General features: G+C 37.3%; 1 pseudogene; it reads right to left on the bottom strand.

Annotated features, from left to right (window-relative positions):
* Positions 1 to 3052: 3052 nt before the first annotated feature.
* Positions 3053 to 20746, bottom strand: part of LOC140840763 (IRK-interacting protein-like) — a 49066-nt pseudogene continuing 31372 nt past the window's right edge.

Raw genomic sequence — 20746 nt, 5'->3', positions numbered from 1 at the left:
AACTGAAACTTTTAGTTTTCTTCTTATCACTTATCAATTGTTAATTGAATAACTCTAATGAGTAATTCGAACACTACGAACAAATCAATGAGATAAGAGCTAAATTTTGTGATTTGTAAACTGGATAAACTCGAAAGTGAATCGCAACTGACTGATTTGTTCTTGATGTAGTTGTTCGTGGATTGTTTGTTCCTATGTATTAACCCTTCTTCAACTGAATTCATCAGCTATATATAGTCTTCGATTCCAACGGTCACATTAAAGGCATCGAATGATTAATATCCGTTGAATCGTATTTTAATCAATGTAAATGACTTTTTCTTACAAATGTATATCAGACTGTTCTGCTTTGGTACGGACTATTAGCTTGTCTGCTGAGATTCAAGTTGTAACTGATGACATGACAAACTAATCATGAGTCAAACTAGTCGACTGATCAGTTTGGCTGGATTACATCAGTTCCAACTAATGTCTTTTCAGTTTGAAAATTCCAGTTCAGTTAAGACATTTCAGTTCAGTTTAAGTCTTCAGTTATTATCTTCAATCTGTTTAACGATATTCAAATCATCAGTTTCTCGACTTATTTATACCTATAAGAACTTTAGTCTATTTACTTCAGTTCTTAATCCATCTCAGTCCGATAAGTATTTTTTAGTTTTGAGATCAGTTATGAATTCTCAATTGCATCAGTTCAGTTTGGTTCACCAGTTCTTTTACCTTTTTTTTTTCATACTCTGAAACTCATATTTTCCAACATATTGAACATATCGTATGGAGCTTGTTTGTTATTGAGATCTAGTTATATCTCGGTTGAGATCTGTTATATATAAAATGATATTGTGCCACAGAGATGTTTGGCTACCTCGATTCAGTTCGGATTAGGTAGTTGTTTGCTTCAAGGCTGGGCCATATCCCAGACACGGTCTGCTGAGTCTTGGACTAGCTCGAGCATATAATGTATATATGATTGTTGATATCGATCATTTGACTCCTGATATCCTGGTATCTTGCACCTGTTCATGCATTGCATTCATACATGACAATATTGCATTTCTATGTCATATATCGTGGTTTCTTGATATTACATGATGGGCCTTTTGAACCCGGTAGGTGGTTTACGTGTTTTTATGTATAGACATGACATATGGTAATATGGTACATGTGGTTCGACCTCAGATGCTCGAAAGGAAGCACCAGAAAATAATAGAGATTTTTTAGAATGGATTCAGTGTCATTTAGGTATTGCGTAGTGTTGTCGTCTCTTGTATACTTCATTTATATTTGGAGAATTTTATTTTGTTATCGAGCCTTGTCTGTTCTATGATTTTTTGGCTTGTTTAAGCTGTAATTGTTTTAGGCCGATACTTGTCTATGTTAGTTGTGTATATTGTGGGCATATATTGTTTATTTTGAGTAGTTGATATTCTGATATGTCCTATTTACGAGAAGGTCATACTGGAATTTTTAGAGTCCCTAACGTAAATTTTATCTCCCTTTCAACTATTTATTAATTAATTATGATTGCATGTTGATTAATCCTGATTAAGATAACGGGCCCTCACATGTTGTGTTTTGTGTCCTCTTTATCAAAAAATGATCTATGGGGCCATTCATTTTTCTAATATAGAATGTATCCCTTTTGAACCGACCTGCAATTATGGTAATGGTTAGATTTTTCCTTCACAAAGTAATATCCGGTTAGACATGGATTTTTGCGAGACAATATCGAGTCGTAACCGGCTTGAATTTGTCTTCTTTTTAACATTTATGGCTTGACTTAAAACTATTGGGTTTAACACAACTAAACCATAGTGCTTTCCCTTATTCTCAAAATTTACATTGGATGAACTTCGGGATGATTATGTTCATATACCGTGCTATACCAGTTAAAATTTATTATGTTAGACTTGCCTTTTCTAGACACGATTGATTACTTACCTCAAAAAATTTATACACGTTGTTGTGAAAACCTATCTCAGATCTATCACCAGCTGGTTTTTGCAACTCGTGCATCTTTTCAATTGATGAAGAATACTTGTTCCAATACTTGAATAGAATTGTGAACAGTTCATTAATATTTTCTTGGAAAACTCTTCGCATATCATCGTCTTCGCATATCATCGTTTGCAGCCACTAGCAGATTGATTTATACTTTTAGACCGTCAACTTGCTTTCTCTCCGAATAATAAGAATTGTTTGACTCGTCTCTTCCGCCTTAGCTTTAACAAATAATTGCGAGAGTCTTTTTAATTCATCCCCCATTTTCTCTTGATATTCTCAGCAACTATCATTTTTTATCCTTTTGTTCTTTTGGGATCTTCTATCATCTTTGGACCAGACCACCTTCTCTCAAAAGACTTCTTGTCATCCTTCTTGGTTCTGTTACAATCTGTAATAAGGTGGCCTTGCTTTCCACAATCAAAACAAGTTTGATTATCATCAGCTTATTCTTTTCGATAATAATTGAATTTAGACTGATTCTTCATAAATTTTCCGAACTTTTTAACAAATAAGGACATAGCTTCATTGTTTATCTGGTCAGCACATTTTCTATTGGAAGCGTCTTCATTTTTGGTTGGAATTAGGGTTGTGGCAGATAGAGCTTTAGTTTGTTGTGAACTGGACGACTCTTCTTCCGTCTAGATTCCTAGTTCAAACTCATTTATCAAACTCATTAAGAGTCTCACCAAGCTTCATTTTTGCATTATCAAATTTATGGATTTCAACGGTTAGCCATTTCTCTTTAGTTTGATTGTTGTTTAGGCTGGCTTCTCTAAGATTTCATTGGATGTTGAACATATATTGGTCTAGCTGAACATATTTTTGTCGAAAGTTTTGTATAGAATGTCCAAGGTTTGATTTCATATACATCAAGTCGGTTAACATTTATGTTTGAGTTGATGTTGTATATGACTTATTTCATGAAAAAAGTAATATATTTGGAATGTTTTGGAAAATTATTAGAGTTTGAACTAACACGTGCACTTTTTCCCATTGCTCAGCACCCAAAATTCAATTTTAAAATGAAATAAACAAAGTTTTCAAGTAATTAAATAAAAACTCTAAACAAAAACAACAAATAACCTGCTAATTTGGCCATAATTTAGAAAACTCAAGGGAGCAAAAATGAAAAAAAAAGAATGGAAGCGCCCTACTGATCAAGCAATCTATTTATATCTGCAAATAACTTTACACCTAACTACAACATCATGCACATAAAAACCAAGCGTTACCATGATCTTGACTCGGCTAGAACCCTGAATGTCCTGCCTATCTGCGAAAACGTCTTCTTCGTAGCGAGCTTCAAAAGGGTGATTTTCCTCGACTCTCAATATACTCAAAGGCGGATCAAATGAGAAGGCAAGTAAATGGACCAACCAGATGCATTTTGCAGACACAAAAAATGCTTGCAGGAGCTACTCAGGCCATGGCCTGGTCCAAACTAAACTTGCAACTATGCCATTCATTTTCTGATCACAAAATTTACTGAATTCTTCACTGTAATACTTGGTCCCTTTTCTCAAAACTTCATTCCATCGTAGATTTCTCATAGCAACGAAGGATTGGAAATTTTCTTGCCGGTCTTGTTGAGGATCCAAGAACTTCGGAGTACCGTTTCTTTGAAACACACAATTCTAGCAATTTTGGTAAAGGGAATGGTTTATGACAGCTTCTAAATGGTATAGCACAGCTTTTGATTGTTTTGAATTCAGAGGCAGGTTGAACGGTTGAAGTATCGAGTTCAGATTATCCATTAGAGATTGATCACTACCTTGAATCTGCCCGATTAGAATCTTGCAGAATTGCTTAACGGATAATCTTGCTTCCGACACTATCTGCAAGAATCCCTCCACCATTGCTTCCTCACTCACTGGCATCAAGTTTTCTGCACTCCCATCAAACAATTTCCCTCGTTTCGAAAGCTTTTTCATCGCTCCATCTGATTCAGAATTCTTCACTTCCACAACTTGTGTTAAGGCCTTTCTATGTCCCTCACAATAAGTTTCTAAATACTCTAATTTCTGACTTAGTTCTCCTAATGATACCCTTATATCGGAAACTTCAACCAATGCAACATCTCTGCTTTTATTAGCTTCTGCAACCTCTTTCTTCATTGCCTCGATTGGTATCGTCCCCGGGTCACTAAGAACTTGGGAGACTTCAGTGGGTTTTGACTGAATATGAGGGGCATTGTCATTTCTATTCTTCTTCTTTAGCTTAGGGAACAACCATGAACACTGCATCCCTTTATTTCTTGGTTGCGAAAGAACAAAAGAGTGTGAATCAGGGGACGAAACAACACTTTTAGACTTCTTCTAATTCTTGTATATGCCAAGGCGTTCGCGAGTTATGGACGCAGGCTTGCAATTGTTGCAAGATGTGAGTGATTTTAAGTCCCCTAAGCTGCTTCTCCTAGAATTAGTGATATGATTCTGGTTAGGCACCGTGTGCAAATGTTTGGGGGAAGATTTAAGATGTGTTGTTGCTTCGGACTTTCAAGCTTGATTGTGATAAAAGATGATGAATCAAGCATATTCAAGCAAGTGGTGGAGTTCAACAAAGAATGCCTGAAGGAACTATAACAATGGGAAGAAGCAAGACGTTTAAAGATGCACTTTAAGGACTCATGATGAGCTATCAAGGAAGTCCTACAAGTTGGATGTCTAAATTAGAGGAGGTTGGGATTCATGGGAATAATATTGGAGGTCTTTGGAATGTAATTCAAGTGAAATTGCCGAAGGTCTAGCGCACCCGCGCTCAAAACAGGGCCGCACCCGCGGTCTTGCTAAAAAAAAAAAATTTTTTTTTTTTGTTTTTAAAATTTTTTTTTCCCGAGACTGTACGGCACCCGCGGTCCAGTCTGCAGCGCACCCGCGGTCCTTTGGCGCACTTCCGTGTCAAATGCTAGTTATCTTATTTAAGCCCTTTCACACACCTTTCTTGTTTTGTTTGGTCTATTTAATCATTGTAAACATTATGAACGAAATATCATTGAATGATATAAGAAAAACTTGAGTTTATCTCAATTCCCAAAGCTTTTAGCTTTGTTCTTCACAAGAAGAAAAAAAAAATCAAATCAAACTTATCAAAGATTGCATCTTTTTGGCGTTTGTCGATTGTTTCTCGCACGGATTGTCAAAACAAGTTCTTTGAAGGTTCGTTCTTGATTCAATTGTTATCATCGTTGATATTTGTTGCTAAGTGTTAATCGCTTAGAGGTGAATATCACAAAAATCATTACTTGTTTCAAAAGATTGGGACACAAAAATCGTTCCTTGTTTATTATTGAATTGAGGGTGCGATTTCTATATTCGTGCTTGCATTTCATTCGTATGAGGGTTCGTATCATTTGGTATCAGAGCTTTGGCTCATTGAATTCAAGTAAGTTATCGTTGTTGTTGTTGTTTTCATATCTGTCTAAAAATTAAAAAAAAATATCCGCTCTGTTATCAGATCCGTAGTATCCTTTCGTTTCTATTGTCAAATCTTTCTATATAAGAAAAGAAAAACATAAATTTCGTTCTGTTATCAGATCTGTGTTATTCCTTCGTTTCTGTTTTCATATCTGTGTTATCTGTTCGTTGTTATTCAAGATCTTTCTAAAATTTCGATTCTGTTTTCAGATCCGTGTTATCCTTTGTGTTGTTGTAAGATCTGTGTTATTCTATCGTTTTTTGTTTTGTGCAGTCCAAGTGAGACAGTTGCAAGTGTCCACAAGTTGAATCTTGTTAGTTTGATATACAAGTACAAAGCTTGAGCACATCTTAGAGAGAACTATCAAATTCGAGTGAAAACACTTGAGTGCGAGCGTTATTTCTTTGGAGTGATCGGTGAGTATTTTGTAGTGAGAAAAAAAAAAGATTCGAGTGAATTTTTGATTGGAGTGACCAGTGAGGATTCGTGGTGATGAAACTTATCTTTTATTGTTTTATACTAACTTTTTATTGCAGGTATAATGGTTGACGATCGACAATTTCAAACAATGTTGAGAGGGTTGGATAAAATGTGGGAGAAGGAGTTTAAGCCTCTACGAAAAAAATATATGGGTTGTAAAGAAGAGGCGATGCATGATAGGCATGTTGATGAGAGTAGTCGAGGTAGTGGAGTTGAAAGAAGTAGAACATGGAATTTACATCATGATGATGATAGGCGATGTGAGGAGGATAGAGGAGGTGGCCGGAGATGTGAATCTAGCAAATATGAATATCAAGGTACATTTAAAAACTCAATTTCTAGTGCTTGTGATGTTATATGTTGTTGGTGTTTTGAGGTCGGGCATGATATCAGTCAATGTCCACGTGATGAGGTGACCATAATAAAATCGCCAGTTGAGCATAATTCTAAAATGGAGGGTGATGTTGTGAGTGAGTTTGAATCTCGAATGGAGGATGATGTTGTAGAAGAACCTGAATTTGAGGTTGTGTTTGAGATAGTTGTTGATGATAGTATTCCACTAGTTGATGAGTCTAATGATGTTAAATTGTGTATAGTGGAAAGTGAATCATTGAGTGGTAAAGAAATGTGTGATTTGTCTATTAAGGAGGAGGAGAGTAGGCAAGAAGAAACTTTGTTGCTCAAAACATTTGAAGAAAAACATATTTCTTATGATCAATTGAAACGAAAAGAAATTCTTGACGATCAATTGAAGTTTATTGAAATAAGTGTAAAAAAATGTGAAATGGCCGAAAGAAAGAGAGAACAAAAGAGTGAGTTGGCCATAGAAAAGAAAGAAGAGAGAAAAGAAAAAGAAAAAGAACAAGAGGCCAAAGAAAAAGAAAACGAAAAGAAATATAATTTGAAGGCCCAAAAGAGTAAAAAGAGTGAGGTTGAGACTTGTGTATTTTTGAATAAACCCCTTAAAGTACCTTTGTACAAAGTGGTTTATTGTCATTGTGATGATATAGCCGGTTCAATTCCGAGCGATGTTATTTCTTCTTTGCAGGATTATTGTGATGGCATGATGAAGAGGAGAACAAATGTTGATGGTGTGAGATTGCAATGGGATGATCCATATGAAGTCAAGAGCATTCGAGATGAGGTAAGGTTAGTTGTCAATACAACAACTATGAGGTATGATTTGCTTCCTTACCGTAATTTTGTGTTGTCTTGTTTTCAAGATTTTGTAGAACGGGTTGAAAGTGTTACATTTAATAAGCATGACTGTGATTTGATAATTTTGCCAGAGTGTCATATAATTGAAAATGGCTATATATTGTGTGAATTAAATTCGAATTTTATTGATTTGGAGTGCTCAGAGAATATCAATTTGATCTGTTTTTGTCATGACAATGAATTGTATGCATTATAATTAAATTCATGTGATGAGTTAAATGATTACATGGATATTACATCTAGCGTGTTTTACTTGCATGATTCATACTTGTTTGATGATGACTTTGGAAAGATGATGAGCGAATATAAGAATTTCTATGTCCATGATGAATATATTTTTAAGGAGATTAAGTTGTTCATGTTATGTTCATTTTATGAATTAATCGCTAGTGAGGCGTATTTTTGTGAATTTATCATTGATAAAATACATGAGTATATGTGTTGGTTGTATATGAAACGACATGTTGAGTGTGATTTGGGAACATGCGTTGCATACGAGAAAATGACATGTCGAGTATATTCATATGTCGTGCATCAGTTATATCTTATTCCTACTGAGCTATGGTCGTACACGTGTATGAATATCATTTGTGTGTTAACTAGGTCTAAGAAAGGGAGGAACTTAATTTTTGTGATACTTAATGGTATTTTATCATTTGGTGTCAATTTTTATTTGGTATTTGGTAAAGTTGATGAATACATAGGAAAGGCGACCGTGAAGTTGGGGTTTCCAGTGCTGATGGAGCGAGTAAATAATAGCGTCTACAATCTTGAGCATAAAGGTAAGCATGTTGATAATATCATCCTTGTTATTACTAACTTGCTTCGCTTTTGTGCAGGTAGACAAGATTTGAGGACAAATCTTTTTGAAGAAGGGGAGTATGATATGATTCTGGTTAGGCACCGTGTGCAAATGTTTGGGGGAAGATTTAAGATGTGTTGTTGCTTCGGACTTTCAAGCTTGATTGTGATAAAAGATGATGAATCAAGCATATTCAAGCAAGTGGTGGAGTTCAACAAAGAATGCCTGAAGGAACTATAACAAGGGGAAGAAGCAAGACGTTTAAAGATGCACTTCAAGGACACATGATGAGCTATCAAGGAAGTCCTACAAGTTGGATGTCTAAATTAGAGGAGGTTGGGATTCATGGGAATAATATTGGAGGTCTTTGGAATGTAATTCAAGTGAAATTGCCGAAGGTCTAGCGCACCCGCGCTCAAAACAGGGCCGCACCAGCGGTCTTGCTTAAAAAAAAAATTTTTTTTTTTTTTTAAAAAAATTTTTTTTTTCCCGAGACTGTACCGCACCCGCGGTCCAGTCTGCAGCGCACCCGCGGTCCTTTGGCGCACTTCCGTGTCAAATTTGCTAGTTATCTTATTTAAGCCCTTTCACACACCTTTCTTGTTTTGTTTTGTCTATTTAATCATTGTAAACATTATGAACGAAATACCATTGAATGATATAAGAAAAACTTGAGTTTATCTCAATTCCCAAAGCTTTTAGCTTTGTTCTTCACAAGAAGAAAAAAAATCAAATCAAACTTATCAAAGATTGCATCTTTGTGGCGTTTGTCGATTGTTTCTCGCACGGATTGTCAAAACAAGTTCTTTGAAGGTTCGTTCTTGATTCAATTGTTATCATCGTTGATATTTGTTGCTAAGTGTTAATCGCTTAGAGGTGAATATCACAAAAATCGTTACTTGTTTCAAAAGATCGGGACACAATAATTGTTCCTTGTTTGTTATTGGATTGAGGGTGCGATTTCTATATTCGTGCTTGCCTTTCATTCGTACGAGGATTCGTATCACTTAGTGTAACCTTCCATGGATTTTTGATCTTCTGAAGGGCATACGTGTTCCTCCAAGTTCATTAATTCTAAAGGCTAACCTTTTATGAAAGATGCATCCATCGTGCGGTAATCTGATGATTCTGTTTCATCTGCATTTCCACCACTCTAAGCCTGTTCTCCCCAACTTTCAGCGTAATTTCGATTCTGCAGCAGAATTTTCTTATATCCTGGTAAAGATTCATCTTCACGACTCTGTCAATATTTGATATTGTCAATTATCATGAAGGAAATTTTCTCGTTATTTTAACTTCCACGATCTATAATAACAAAACCATTCATGTTTAGTAGATTTCAATCTAACATCCAAAAAAGTGAACGATTATGGGAACCCTTTATGAAAAATCGGAACCATACCTCTAAAGATCGATCAAACCATGATTAAAGCAGACCTTTTACCTGTAAAATCTTAGTGTAAAAGCAATGCTTGATCCACGGACATAGATTAAAAGCCAAGTTACAAGATTCTCTGTTATATAGTAATAAAGTAATCAAGCACCCACTTCGACGCCATAGCTAACGAAACTTCGGGGGGAACCAACTCATTAAACAACAAATCACAGCCAAACAAGCAATCCCAAAAATTTAAACCTTAAAAAATTAGAAGTCTGAACTTACAGGGCTAAACACAGGGTAATCTCTAGTAGAGAGTTGTGGAGCTTGGCGAGAAACAGGGGATGCAGAAGGGAATCTCACGTCTTTGGGACGAGTTCCTTGCATTAAAGCAGAGTGAAGCGCCCTGAGTTCCACAGCTTTAGCAATGGCGTCTTGCATATCTCGCCTGCTAACCTCATTTTGGCTACCATTTTCGCTCTGTTATAGATAAGTTGTCGCCATTTACAGGTAAAAAAAAAGAGCACACATATACATACAAATATAATCCAGCCCAGAAAGAAAGCAATCGAGCGCAACATCATGACCTTACGTTCTAGTACAGGCGCAGCCAAAGTCTAAAAATTTTAGTTTCCATTTTTTATATTTTTTGCACGTAGTATGAATTAAAATATTCATATGTTGTTTAAAATTATTTACATTTGCATATTTAACATCGACTTCATGATAATCATGTACATATAGTAGTTATCACTACTTATATTATTATTTAATTAGTAGATTCTAAATTTACTAAATAAATTGTGAACTCATTATAACCCTGATCGATGATTAGACAGTGCCGATGTACCAAGGGTACAAATCTTGTTTATATAATGAATTGAAAATTTTGAAAAACAAAATTGTCAATGCATTTTTTACAAATATTAATTTGTGAATTTTTTCACAAAAACATTCACCAAAACATGTATTTCTACTCTCCTTGTTTAGTTAGCAGTTAACCTAACTTTCTGTGGGGAACCGGATGCTAATCATTTTCTTAATCATCGTTGGGATTTAATTATCAGTTCTGATAAACAGGGTCTAAAAATTTTTCTTTTTAAAATGCATCTGCGGAAGGTAATGGAATCTAAATAATATACATCTCTGTATAAAACTACATTTCAGTATACAAGTACAATATTGTACAAACTAGGTCTAAGGTTCAGTTACTAAATTCAAGTAATAAAACCAAGTCTATAATAAGTCCGGAATCATCACGCTAACTCTTCTTCTCTCCTCATCCTCTTGACCCCGATCCAGCCTCACCTGTTGTCATGCACACATACAAAACAAGACAACAGCCGGATAACTCCGGTGAGAATAAATCCCAGTATAAAACATGGTAAACATGCATATACACAAAGTAAATCATGAATTATTCTATCATGAATAAATCTAAAAGCAATAGGTTTCATAATCTATGAAATCAAATCAAATAAGCATGCAACTCGAATATGATAAACATGCAACTCAAATCAAATCATAAAAACATGCTATCATGACTGAAAGCAATAAAAACGGGTTTCATAGTCTATGAAACCACATCCATAAACGCATGCAGTTCTAGTCAAATCATGTCTAGACTCGACTCAACTATAACTCTAGGGATCCCGGGGTGAATAAGACGTCACTGTCTGTCACCTACCCTCCCAATCGGGGTGACGTACGTCTTATTCCTAGACTTCGGTCATATCTGTATCGAATAATCTACAATAGGAGAGTGTCTGCTCCTATGTAACGATACACCGAACGTCTAGAAGTCTGACTATCTGTCAAACTTTCCTATCTCAAATGCAATGAAGAAAATCTATCAACAAAGCATGTTCATTTCAAAAGATTTGAATATAAAGTCTATAAACAAATCATAATCATATCAAAAGATAAACCATAAGTATAGTATGTGATTTAGATGGGAAACTCAAATGAGATCTGATTTGAGTTATGTCTTCCCAATTATCACATGAATTATACCTTTGTCGTCCCGGTCTGACGAAGACGATGATCTGTATTCAAATCTGTCCATATCAATCTGAAATGACAATATCGAATACGCTGTGTCAGTGAATAATTCAGTGCACAATCTGTTCTGATCAATACTCAACTCAGTACATAATCTGATCATTATCTGAACAAGACACAATTTAATTCATATCAACGCTATCACGATGAACTCTAAATCATTACTGAATCTGATCAATCTAAATTAACTGATGTTTCGACGGTATAATAACACAGTCTTGTAACTCCGTAAATCTCAACATCACATATATCATATCTAATTCATACTCAGACATATGGTATAATTTCTTCGATCTGATTTCACCAATATACTGAACAATCTATTCAGAGCACATAAGAATGATCATTTCTCCATTCTTGAATCAAGAACAATACAATTCTAATGTTCAATCTAAATCAATATCTTCTGAAATTCATAACAATTGTATAAACAGTCTATTCTTCAGTCTGACTTCGATTATACAATACCTACTGTAGCAGAAACACCGTATCTGAATCATATTCAATTCTGACAACATCTTATTTTCAAAACATCTCAAAACATAACAAAACTTACGTCCTTGTGTAGCTCGTGTCACGAGGAACTCAAAACTGAAATCGGATTTGAATTCTGACGGACGGATTTCTCACAACCGCAACTCAAAAAGGCGGAAGGAAATTCTCTCAAAGCCTCGCTCTTTTCCACTGAATTTCTGATGATTTATCGTGTCAATCATCCCTATATATGCTGCATGCAAATTGTGAAACGTGGCATCATTTTTCATGCAACACGCATGACCGCGGGTGCGGTTGTGTCATGCACCGCGTGATGCGAACATGGACGTCCCAAGGAAAGCATGGGATCCTTTGCAGTTGCCGGAGGGACCAATCACGAGGGGTCGACTAAAGAGATTCAAGGAGGCACTACAAGGAGTCATGAGCAAGCCTGAAGGGGCCGTGATGCATGGGAGTACGTTTGGAGGCCAACGGAATATCATTCAAGCATGGATGGAGCAGACCGAGACTGGACGGACCTGCACACGGACCTGCACACGGGGTCCGTGTCCTGTACTTCATGAGATGAGTTATTCCAGTAGCTCCACGGACCTGAAGACGGACCCAGGCACGGGGTCCGTGCCCTATGTATTTGGCGAAGACAGTGCCTACACGAACCCGTCCACGGAGGTGAGCACGCGGTCCGTGTCCCTTGTTTCCGACTGAAGATTATTTACAGTATGTACACGGACCCGGACACGGAGGTCTGCACGGGGTCCGTGTCTAGTGTTTTCTGCGCGATTTTATTTCCTTCTTTAGAGTTTTACTTTGTTAGGAAACTAGATTCTAGTAATCCTTTTTGATATGTAAACATCTTGGACGAAATGTTAACACACAATACACATATTATTTTGAGTTTATCAAATTTGTGAGATTTTTCTCTCAACTTTTCAAGGCTTTAGCTTTGTTAAATCAAATCAAACTTATCAAAGTTTATAACTTTGTGGCGTTTGTCGATCGTTCTTGTGCGGATTGTCGTAGGCATTGTTCTTCGAAGGTTCGTTCTAATTTTCGATTGTTATTCCGTGTTTATTTGTTGCTAGAATTTCGTAGTTTAGAGGCGAATAACACAACAATACTTGATTCAAAATATCGGGAAAAAATACGAATCTTATTATCGTAATTGAATAGAGGGTGCGATTTATTTTTAATCGTGTTTGCTATTTATTCGTACAAAGATTCATATCATTTGGTATCAGAGCTTTATGTTTATTGAATTCAAGTAAGTATCTTTTATTAAATTTCAGATCTGTGATATTCTTTAATTCCGCTTTCAGATCTGTTTGTTCTATCGTTCTTCGTAAAAATTTTCGTGAATCTGTGATTCTCGAAATTTGCTGGTGTCTTTTTTTTTTTTTGGGATTTTCGAGTAGTACTCAGGCCAAAAAAAAAAAAAGTACAAAAATTCCGAAAATTCACCATTAATTCTTTTTGATATCTTGTGCTATTTACTTTAGAGAGTCGTATTCAATTGTCTCCCACAGTCCAATATATATATATATATATATATATATATATATATATATATATATATATATATATATATATATGTATATATATATATATGTATATATATATATATATGTGTATATATATATATATGTATATATATATATATATATGTATATATATATATATATGTATATATATATATATATGTATATATATATATATATATATATATATATATCTTGAGCACTTCCAAGAGAGCTTTCAAAATTTGAGTGATACACTTGAGTGCGAGTGACTTTTCTTTGGAGTGAACGGTGAGTATTTGTTGTGAGCAAACAAAATTGTGAGAAAAGACGAGTGAATTTCTTTGGAGTGATCGTGAGCATTTGGGTGAGGATTATTTTGTTTCTACTAACCTTTTCTTGCAGGTACAAATTTGACATTAAATGGAGAGGGAGGTAGGAGGTAGTTCGAATTCGGGGGTGTCTAAGGCCCAAATAGATGCGTTGTTTGGGGATTTTAGTAGGATGATGACGACCCAAATGGAGTCGTTGCATGAGAGGTTGTGTAAACTTGAGGTTAGTGTTAGTGGGGGTAAACCTAAGCCTAGGGATTTGGGTGGAGATGGTGAGGAGTATGATCTGGGAGGAGGCAATGAGAGTCAAAATGAGAATTGGGGTAGGAATGGAAGAGATAGAGGATTTGGGAGAGGAAAAAGAGAAGCCATGCGGGGTAGATATGAGGAGACTAGGGAAGATGGTCACATGGGTAGCATTAAGATGAAGATTCCCTCGTTCCATGGGAAATCTGACCCGGAGGCATACCTAGAGTGGGAAAAGAGGGTAGAGTTCGTATTTGAATGTCACCACTACTCCGAACAAAAGAAGGTGAGGTTGGCGGTGGTTGAATTCTTAGACTATGCTCTCATTTGGTGGGATCAATTAGTGACCACTAAAAGGAAGTATAATGAGAGACCCATTGAGTCTTGGGATGAGATGAAGAGGGTCATGAGGAAGCGGTTTGTGCCTAATCACTACTATAGGGAGATGTTTAAGAGGCTACAAACTTTGAGGCAAGGGTCAAAGAGTGTTGAGGACTACTATAAGGAGATGGAAGTAGTCATGATTAGGGCAAATATTGAGGAGGATAGTGAGGCAACCATGGCTCGTTTTCTTTGTGGCTTGAACAGGGAGATTCAAGATCAAGTGGAGCTTAGGCACTACTTGGACCTTGACGAGATGGTGCAAATGGCCATAAAGGTGGAACAACAACTCAAAAGGCGTGGAATTGGCCGCACTAACCAAACTGGAGGTACGTCTTTTTCTTGGCGACCAAATGTAGCAAAGCGTGATGATAGCAAAGTGGTGACCAAGCCTAAGATTGAGACAAAGCAAGAGGCACCTAGACACGGAGTGCTAGGTAAAACTGAAATTCCTTCTACTCGTTCTAGAGATACTAAATGTTTTAGATGTCAAGGGTTGGGTCATATTGCTAGTGAGTGTCCCAATAAGAGGGTAATGTTTTTGAATGATTATGGTGATTATGAATCTCAAAGTGAGGGAGATGGCGAGGGTAGTGATGATGATATGCCTGCATTGGAGGATCCCGATGAGGGATATGGAGCGGTTGTAGGAGAAGCGCTAGTGACTAGGCGAATCATGAGTGCCCAAGTCAAGAGTGAGGAAGCTAGCCAAAGGGAGAATTTGTTCCACACTAGATGTTTTGTGAATGGTAAGGTTTGCAATGTAATCATAGATGGGGGAAGCTGCACTAATGTGGCTAGTGTTGAGATGGTGGAAAAATTGGGATTGCCAACAATAAAACACTCTCAACCATATAGGCTTCAATGGTTGAATGATTGTGCGGAAGTGAAAGTAAATAGGCAAGTTCTAGTGTCCTTTTCTATTGGGAAGTATGTGGATGAGGTTTTGTGCGACGTGGTGCCAATGCATGCTTGCCATATTTTGTTGGGTAGGCCTTGGCAATTTGATAGGCATGTTACTCATGATGGGTTCAAAAATCGTTACTCCTTTGTTTTAAAGAAAGAATCCATTGTATTGCTTCCTTTGTCCCCAAAGCAAGTATTGGAGGACCAATTGAAAAAGAAAAGGAGAGATGAGGCCGAAAAAAGGAGTGAAATAAAAAGTGAGATGACCTTTGAAAATAAAAATGAAATGGCTGAAAAAAAGAGTGATCAAAAGAGTGAGATAGCCATCAAAACAAAAAAAGAGAGGAAAGAAAATGAGGGAAAATAAAAGGAGAAGAAAGAGGCCAAAAAGAAATCATATATGGCCCAAAAAGGTGAGTTGAAACAATTATTGCACACACATGAACCACTTGTGTTAATACTTTACAAGGAGATTCTCCTTAACACAAGTGAAATAGCCGGATCCCTTCCGAGCATTATTGTTTCGCTATTGCAGGAATTTGACGATGTATTTCCGGAGGAGCTACCTCAAGGCTTACCACCATTGAGGGGGATTGAGCACCAAATTGATTTGGTGCCCGGGAGTGCCTTGCCAAACCGTCCAGCTTATAGGAGCAATCCGGAGGAGACTAAGGAGCTGCAACGACAGGTAAGTGAGCTATTAGATAAAGGGTTTGTGCGTGAGTCCATGTCACCTTGTGCGGTGCCCGTTTTACTAGTCCCTAAGAAAGATGGCTCATGGCGTATGTGTGTGGATTGTAGGGCAATCAATAACATAACCATTAAGTATAGGCATCCCATACCTAGACTAGATGATATGTTAGATGAATTACATGGGTCTTGCATTTTTAGCAAAATTGATTTGAAAAGTGGGTATCACCAAATTAGGATGAGAGAAGGTGATGAATGGAAGACTGCGTAAAACCAAATACGGGTTGTATGAGTGGATGGTTATGCCTTTTGGCTTAACTAATGCACCTAGCACCTTTATGAGGTTAATGAATCATGTTTTGAGTGCACACATAGGAAAGTTTGTTGTTGTTTATTTTGATGATATCCTAGTGTATAGCAAAAACTTGGATGAGCATGTTAACCACTTGAGGCTTGTTTTAATCACATTAAGAGCTGAAAATTTATATGCTAACTTGAAGAAGTGTGATTTTTGTACTAGCAAACTTGTCTTCCTTGGTTTTGTGGTAAGTTCACAGGGTATACAAGTAGATGAAGACAAGGTAAGTGCTATTCGAGATTGGCCAACGCCTACTACTGTTGGTCAAGTCCGAAGTTTTCATGGTCTTGCAAGCTTCTATAGGAGGTTTGTAAAAGATTTTAGCACATTGGCAGCACCAATGACGGTAGTGATCAAGAAGAAAGTCCCGTTTCATTGGGGCGAGGAGCAAGAGAAGTCCTTTAATCTCATTAAGCAAAAATTAATTAATGCTCATTTACTTATTTTACCCGATTTTGCTAACACCTTTGAAATTGAATGTGATGCTTCAGGTGTAGGTATTGGTGGCGTTTTGATGCAAGGAGGAAGGCCGGTGGCATACTTTAGTGAGAAGCTCAATGGGGCAGCGCTGAACTATCCCACGTATGACAAGGAGTTCTATGCACTTGTGATGGCTCTTGAGACGTGGCAGCACTACTTGAGGCCTAAAGAGTTTGTGATTCATACGGATCATGAGTCTTTAAAGCACCTCAAGGGGCAACAAAAGCTGAACAAGCGTCATGCTAAGTGGGTGGCCTTCATAGAGACATTCCCCTACATGATCAAGTATAAGCAAGGTAAGGAAAACATAGTGGCCGACGCACTATCACGGAGGTATGTGCTTTTCTCTACTTTGGAATCTAAAATCTTGGGGTTTGAGCTTGTTAAAGAATTGTATGTGCTAGATGAGGATTTTAAGGATGTGTTTGAAATTTGTATGCATGGTCCACATGATAAATTCTACTTGCATAAGAGTTTCTTGTTTAGGGAAGATAGATTGTGCATCCCTAAATCATCAATTCGTGAACTACTTGTTAGGGAAGCACATGGGGGTGGTTTAATGGGACATTTTGGTGTGGCTAAAACTTTAAGTGCATTGCATGAACATTTTTATTGGCCACACATGAAACGTGATGTTGAGCGTATTTGTGAGAGGTGCGTAACTTGTAGACAAGCTAAGTCTAGGACACTACCACATGGATTATATACACCACTTCCCGTCCCTAGTGAACCTTGGGTTGATATCTCTATGAACTTTGTTTTGGGGTTACCTAGGACAAAGAAGGGGAGGGACTCTATATTTGTTGTTGTGGATAGGTTTTCTAAAATGGCACACTTTATTGCTTGTCACAAGACTGATGATGCATCTAACATTGCGGAATTGTTCTTTAGAGAAGTCTTTAGGCTGCATGGCATGCCTAGGACTATTGTGTCGGACCGTGATGTTAAATTCCTAAGTTACTTTTGGAAAACACTGTGGGCTAAGCTTGGCACTAAATTACTGTTTTCTACGACCTGTCATCCTCAAACTGATGGTCAAACTGAGGTAGTTAATAGGACGTTAGGAACTTTATTACGTGCTATTCTCAAGAAGAACTTAAAGAATTGGGAGAATTGCTTGCCATTTGTTGAGTTTGCTTATAATCGTTGTGTGCATTCTACTACTAGCTATTCGCCATTTGAAATTGTATACGGTTTTAATCCTTTGACTCCGTTGGATTTGATGTCTTTACCTATGAGTGAAAGGTTAACATGGATGGCAAAAAGAAGGCTGAATTTGTTAGGGGGTTGCATGAAAAGGCCAAAGCCAATATTGAAAAGAGGAATGAGCAATATGCCAAGAAAGCTAACAAGGGGAAAAAGAAGGTGGTATTCGAGAAGGGTGATTGGGAGTGGCTACACTTGAGGAAGGAGAGGTTTCCGGAGAAGCGATGCTCAAAGCTATTACCTAGGGGCGATGGACCATTCCAAGTTCTTGAGAGGATCAATGACAACGCCTACAAACTCGACTTGCCAGGTGAGTACAACGTAAGTTCTACATTTAATGTTAGTGATTTGTCGTTGTTTGATGTAGGTGATGAGCAAGATTTGAGGACAAATCCTTTTCAAGAAGGGGAGGATGATGCGAACATGGACGTCCCAAGGAAAGCATGGGATCCTTTGCAGTTACCGGAGGGACCAATCACGAGGGGTCGACTAAAGAGATTCAAGGAGGCACTACAAGGAGTCATGAGCAAGCCTGAAGGGGTCGTGATGCATGGGAGTACGTTTGGAGGCCAACGGAATATCATTCAAGCATTGATGGAGCAGACCGAGACTGGACGACCTGCACACGGACCTGCACACGGGGTCCGTGTCCTGTACTTCATGAGATGAGTTATTCCAGTAGCTCCACGGACCTGAAGACGGACCCAGGCATGGGGTCCGTGCCCTATGTATTTGGCGAAGACAGTGCCTACACGGACCTGTCCACGGAGGTGAGCACGCGGTCCGTGTCCCTTGTTTCCGACTGAAGATTATTTACAGTATGTACACGGACCCGGACACGGAGGTCTGCACGGGGTCCATGTCTAGTGTTTTCTGCGCGATTTTATTTCCTTCTTTAGAGTTTTACTTTGTTAGGAAACTAGATTCTAGTAATCCTTTTTGATATGTAAACATCTTGAACAAAATTTTAACACACAATACACATTATTTTGAGTTTATCAAATTTGTGAGATTTTTCTCTCAACTTTTCAAGGCTTTAGCTTTGTTAAATCAAATCAAACTTATCAAAGTTTATAACTTTGTGGCGTTTGTCGATCGTTCTTGTGCGGATTGTCGTAGGCATAGTTCTTCGAAGGTTCGTTCTAATTTTCGATTGTTATTTCGTGTTTATTTGTTGCTAGACTTTCGTAGTTTAGAGGCGAATAACACAACAATACTTGATTCAAAAGATCGGGAAAAACATACGAATCTTATTATCGTAATTGAATAGAGGGTGCGATTTATTTTTAATCGTGTTTGCTATTTATTCGTACAAATATTCATATCACCGCGGGTGCGCTCATGCTTCGGCATCATCTTTATTTTTATGGATTCGAGCACCGCGGGTGCGCTCCTGCTAGCACCGCGGGTGCGGTGATGCTACGGAATTTCTTGCCAACTTACTGTCTATGCACCACGGGTGCGGTGATGTCTGGCACCGCGGGTGCGGTGCTATTTTCTCAAATATTCTAGTTTTGCAACATCGTTCCTCCACTTTTGTTGTTGCCTTCCTTATTCATACTTTATATATATATCAATACAAAGTATCAAACTCAATTCTCGGGCCTTACATTTCTCCCCCTCTTAGATCTGAGTTCGTCCTCGAACTCATAAGTAATCAGTTTAGATATACTAGAAGGAATGTAGTATAAAGTTTAAATCAAAACTCAAATCTCTGATTCCAATCTGGAATAAGAATTCACTAAGTACAACATCATAATACTTCTCCAAATTCTTTTGACAGGACCAATCTCACAGTACTGGCTATACAACATCCGTATATGTCAATCTACAGTTCATAGTAAATCAATACTATTAACGATTATTAATTCTGTTTATCCCGATCAAGGATATATTCAATCTTCCACTCCAAATACCAAGCATCATCATCCGATGTTGGTTTATCAAATCTGTCATTTCTGATCTATCTTTATTCTTTTCTGAATCTTCTTTATAAGGACTCTGTAGTACTCACTGTATAATGTGTTGTCTGTAACTATCTCAGTACTCTTTTGATAGCTATCACCACACAATTACCCATAAAGTAATAATACCTCATGTCAACTAGTGCTAGCATCCAGCACTACCGCTCTTTAGATATCTTCTATATCTGGATAGTACACTCTGGCTATCCATCAATCGGTGAAAAACTTGCGAAATAACGTATGGTATACTCTGCCATATGTGCAAAATGAATCACAATCACAATCTGATACATTTTATTGCCACATTCTGTGCAATCTGATCATTTCTTTGACATCAATCTGTGTCATTTGCTCATGTTTGTACATCATCTTGTACAAACTGATAGATATAGATTGAACAATCTGTCAATCACAATCATATCATATTTCAATCTGGAGAAAATGGCGGTAATTTCACTACGAAAGCCATAGAAATGCATTCTCATTTCTATTCAGAAACATACACACCTGTAATAATCTTCTGATTTCTGTCTTCATTTGTTGACAATTCGTACAATTCAGTACAATTTCTGCCAAAATTCAGTACAAATCTGTCACAACTGACTTAATCTGTCTATATCAAAACTGTCCGTTCGAATATCATACATTCTATGTAACAAACATGACAACTGAAGTCACTACAGCGCATTTCTGACATTATCTGTGATTTCAGCTTCGAACTACTGACATAAACAAATCAGTTAATAGCATAATTTAAAGAAGAAATACCTACCTGATATTCGGCTCTGACTATCGATATCAATTCTGTTGTACAATTCTG

Source organism: Primulina eburnea, chromosome 9 (assembly GCF_022965805.1).
Source record: "Primulina eburnea isolate SZY01 chromosome 9, ASM2296580v1, whole genome shotgun sequence".
Classification (NCBI taxonomy): domain Eukaryota; kingdom Viridiplantae; phylum Streptophyta; class Magnoliopsida; order Lamiales; family Gesneriaceae; genus Primulina; species Primulina eburnea.
This window is presented reverse-complemented; position numbering and strand designations above follow the sequence as displayed.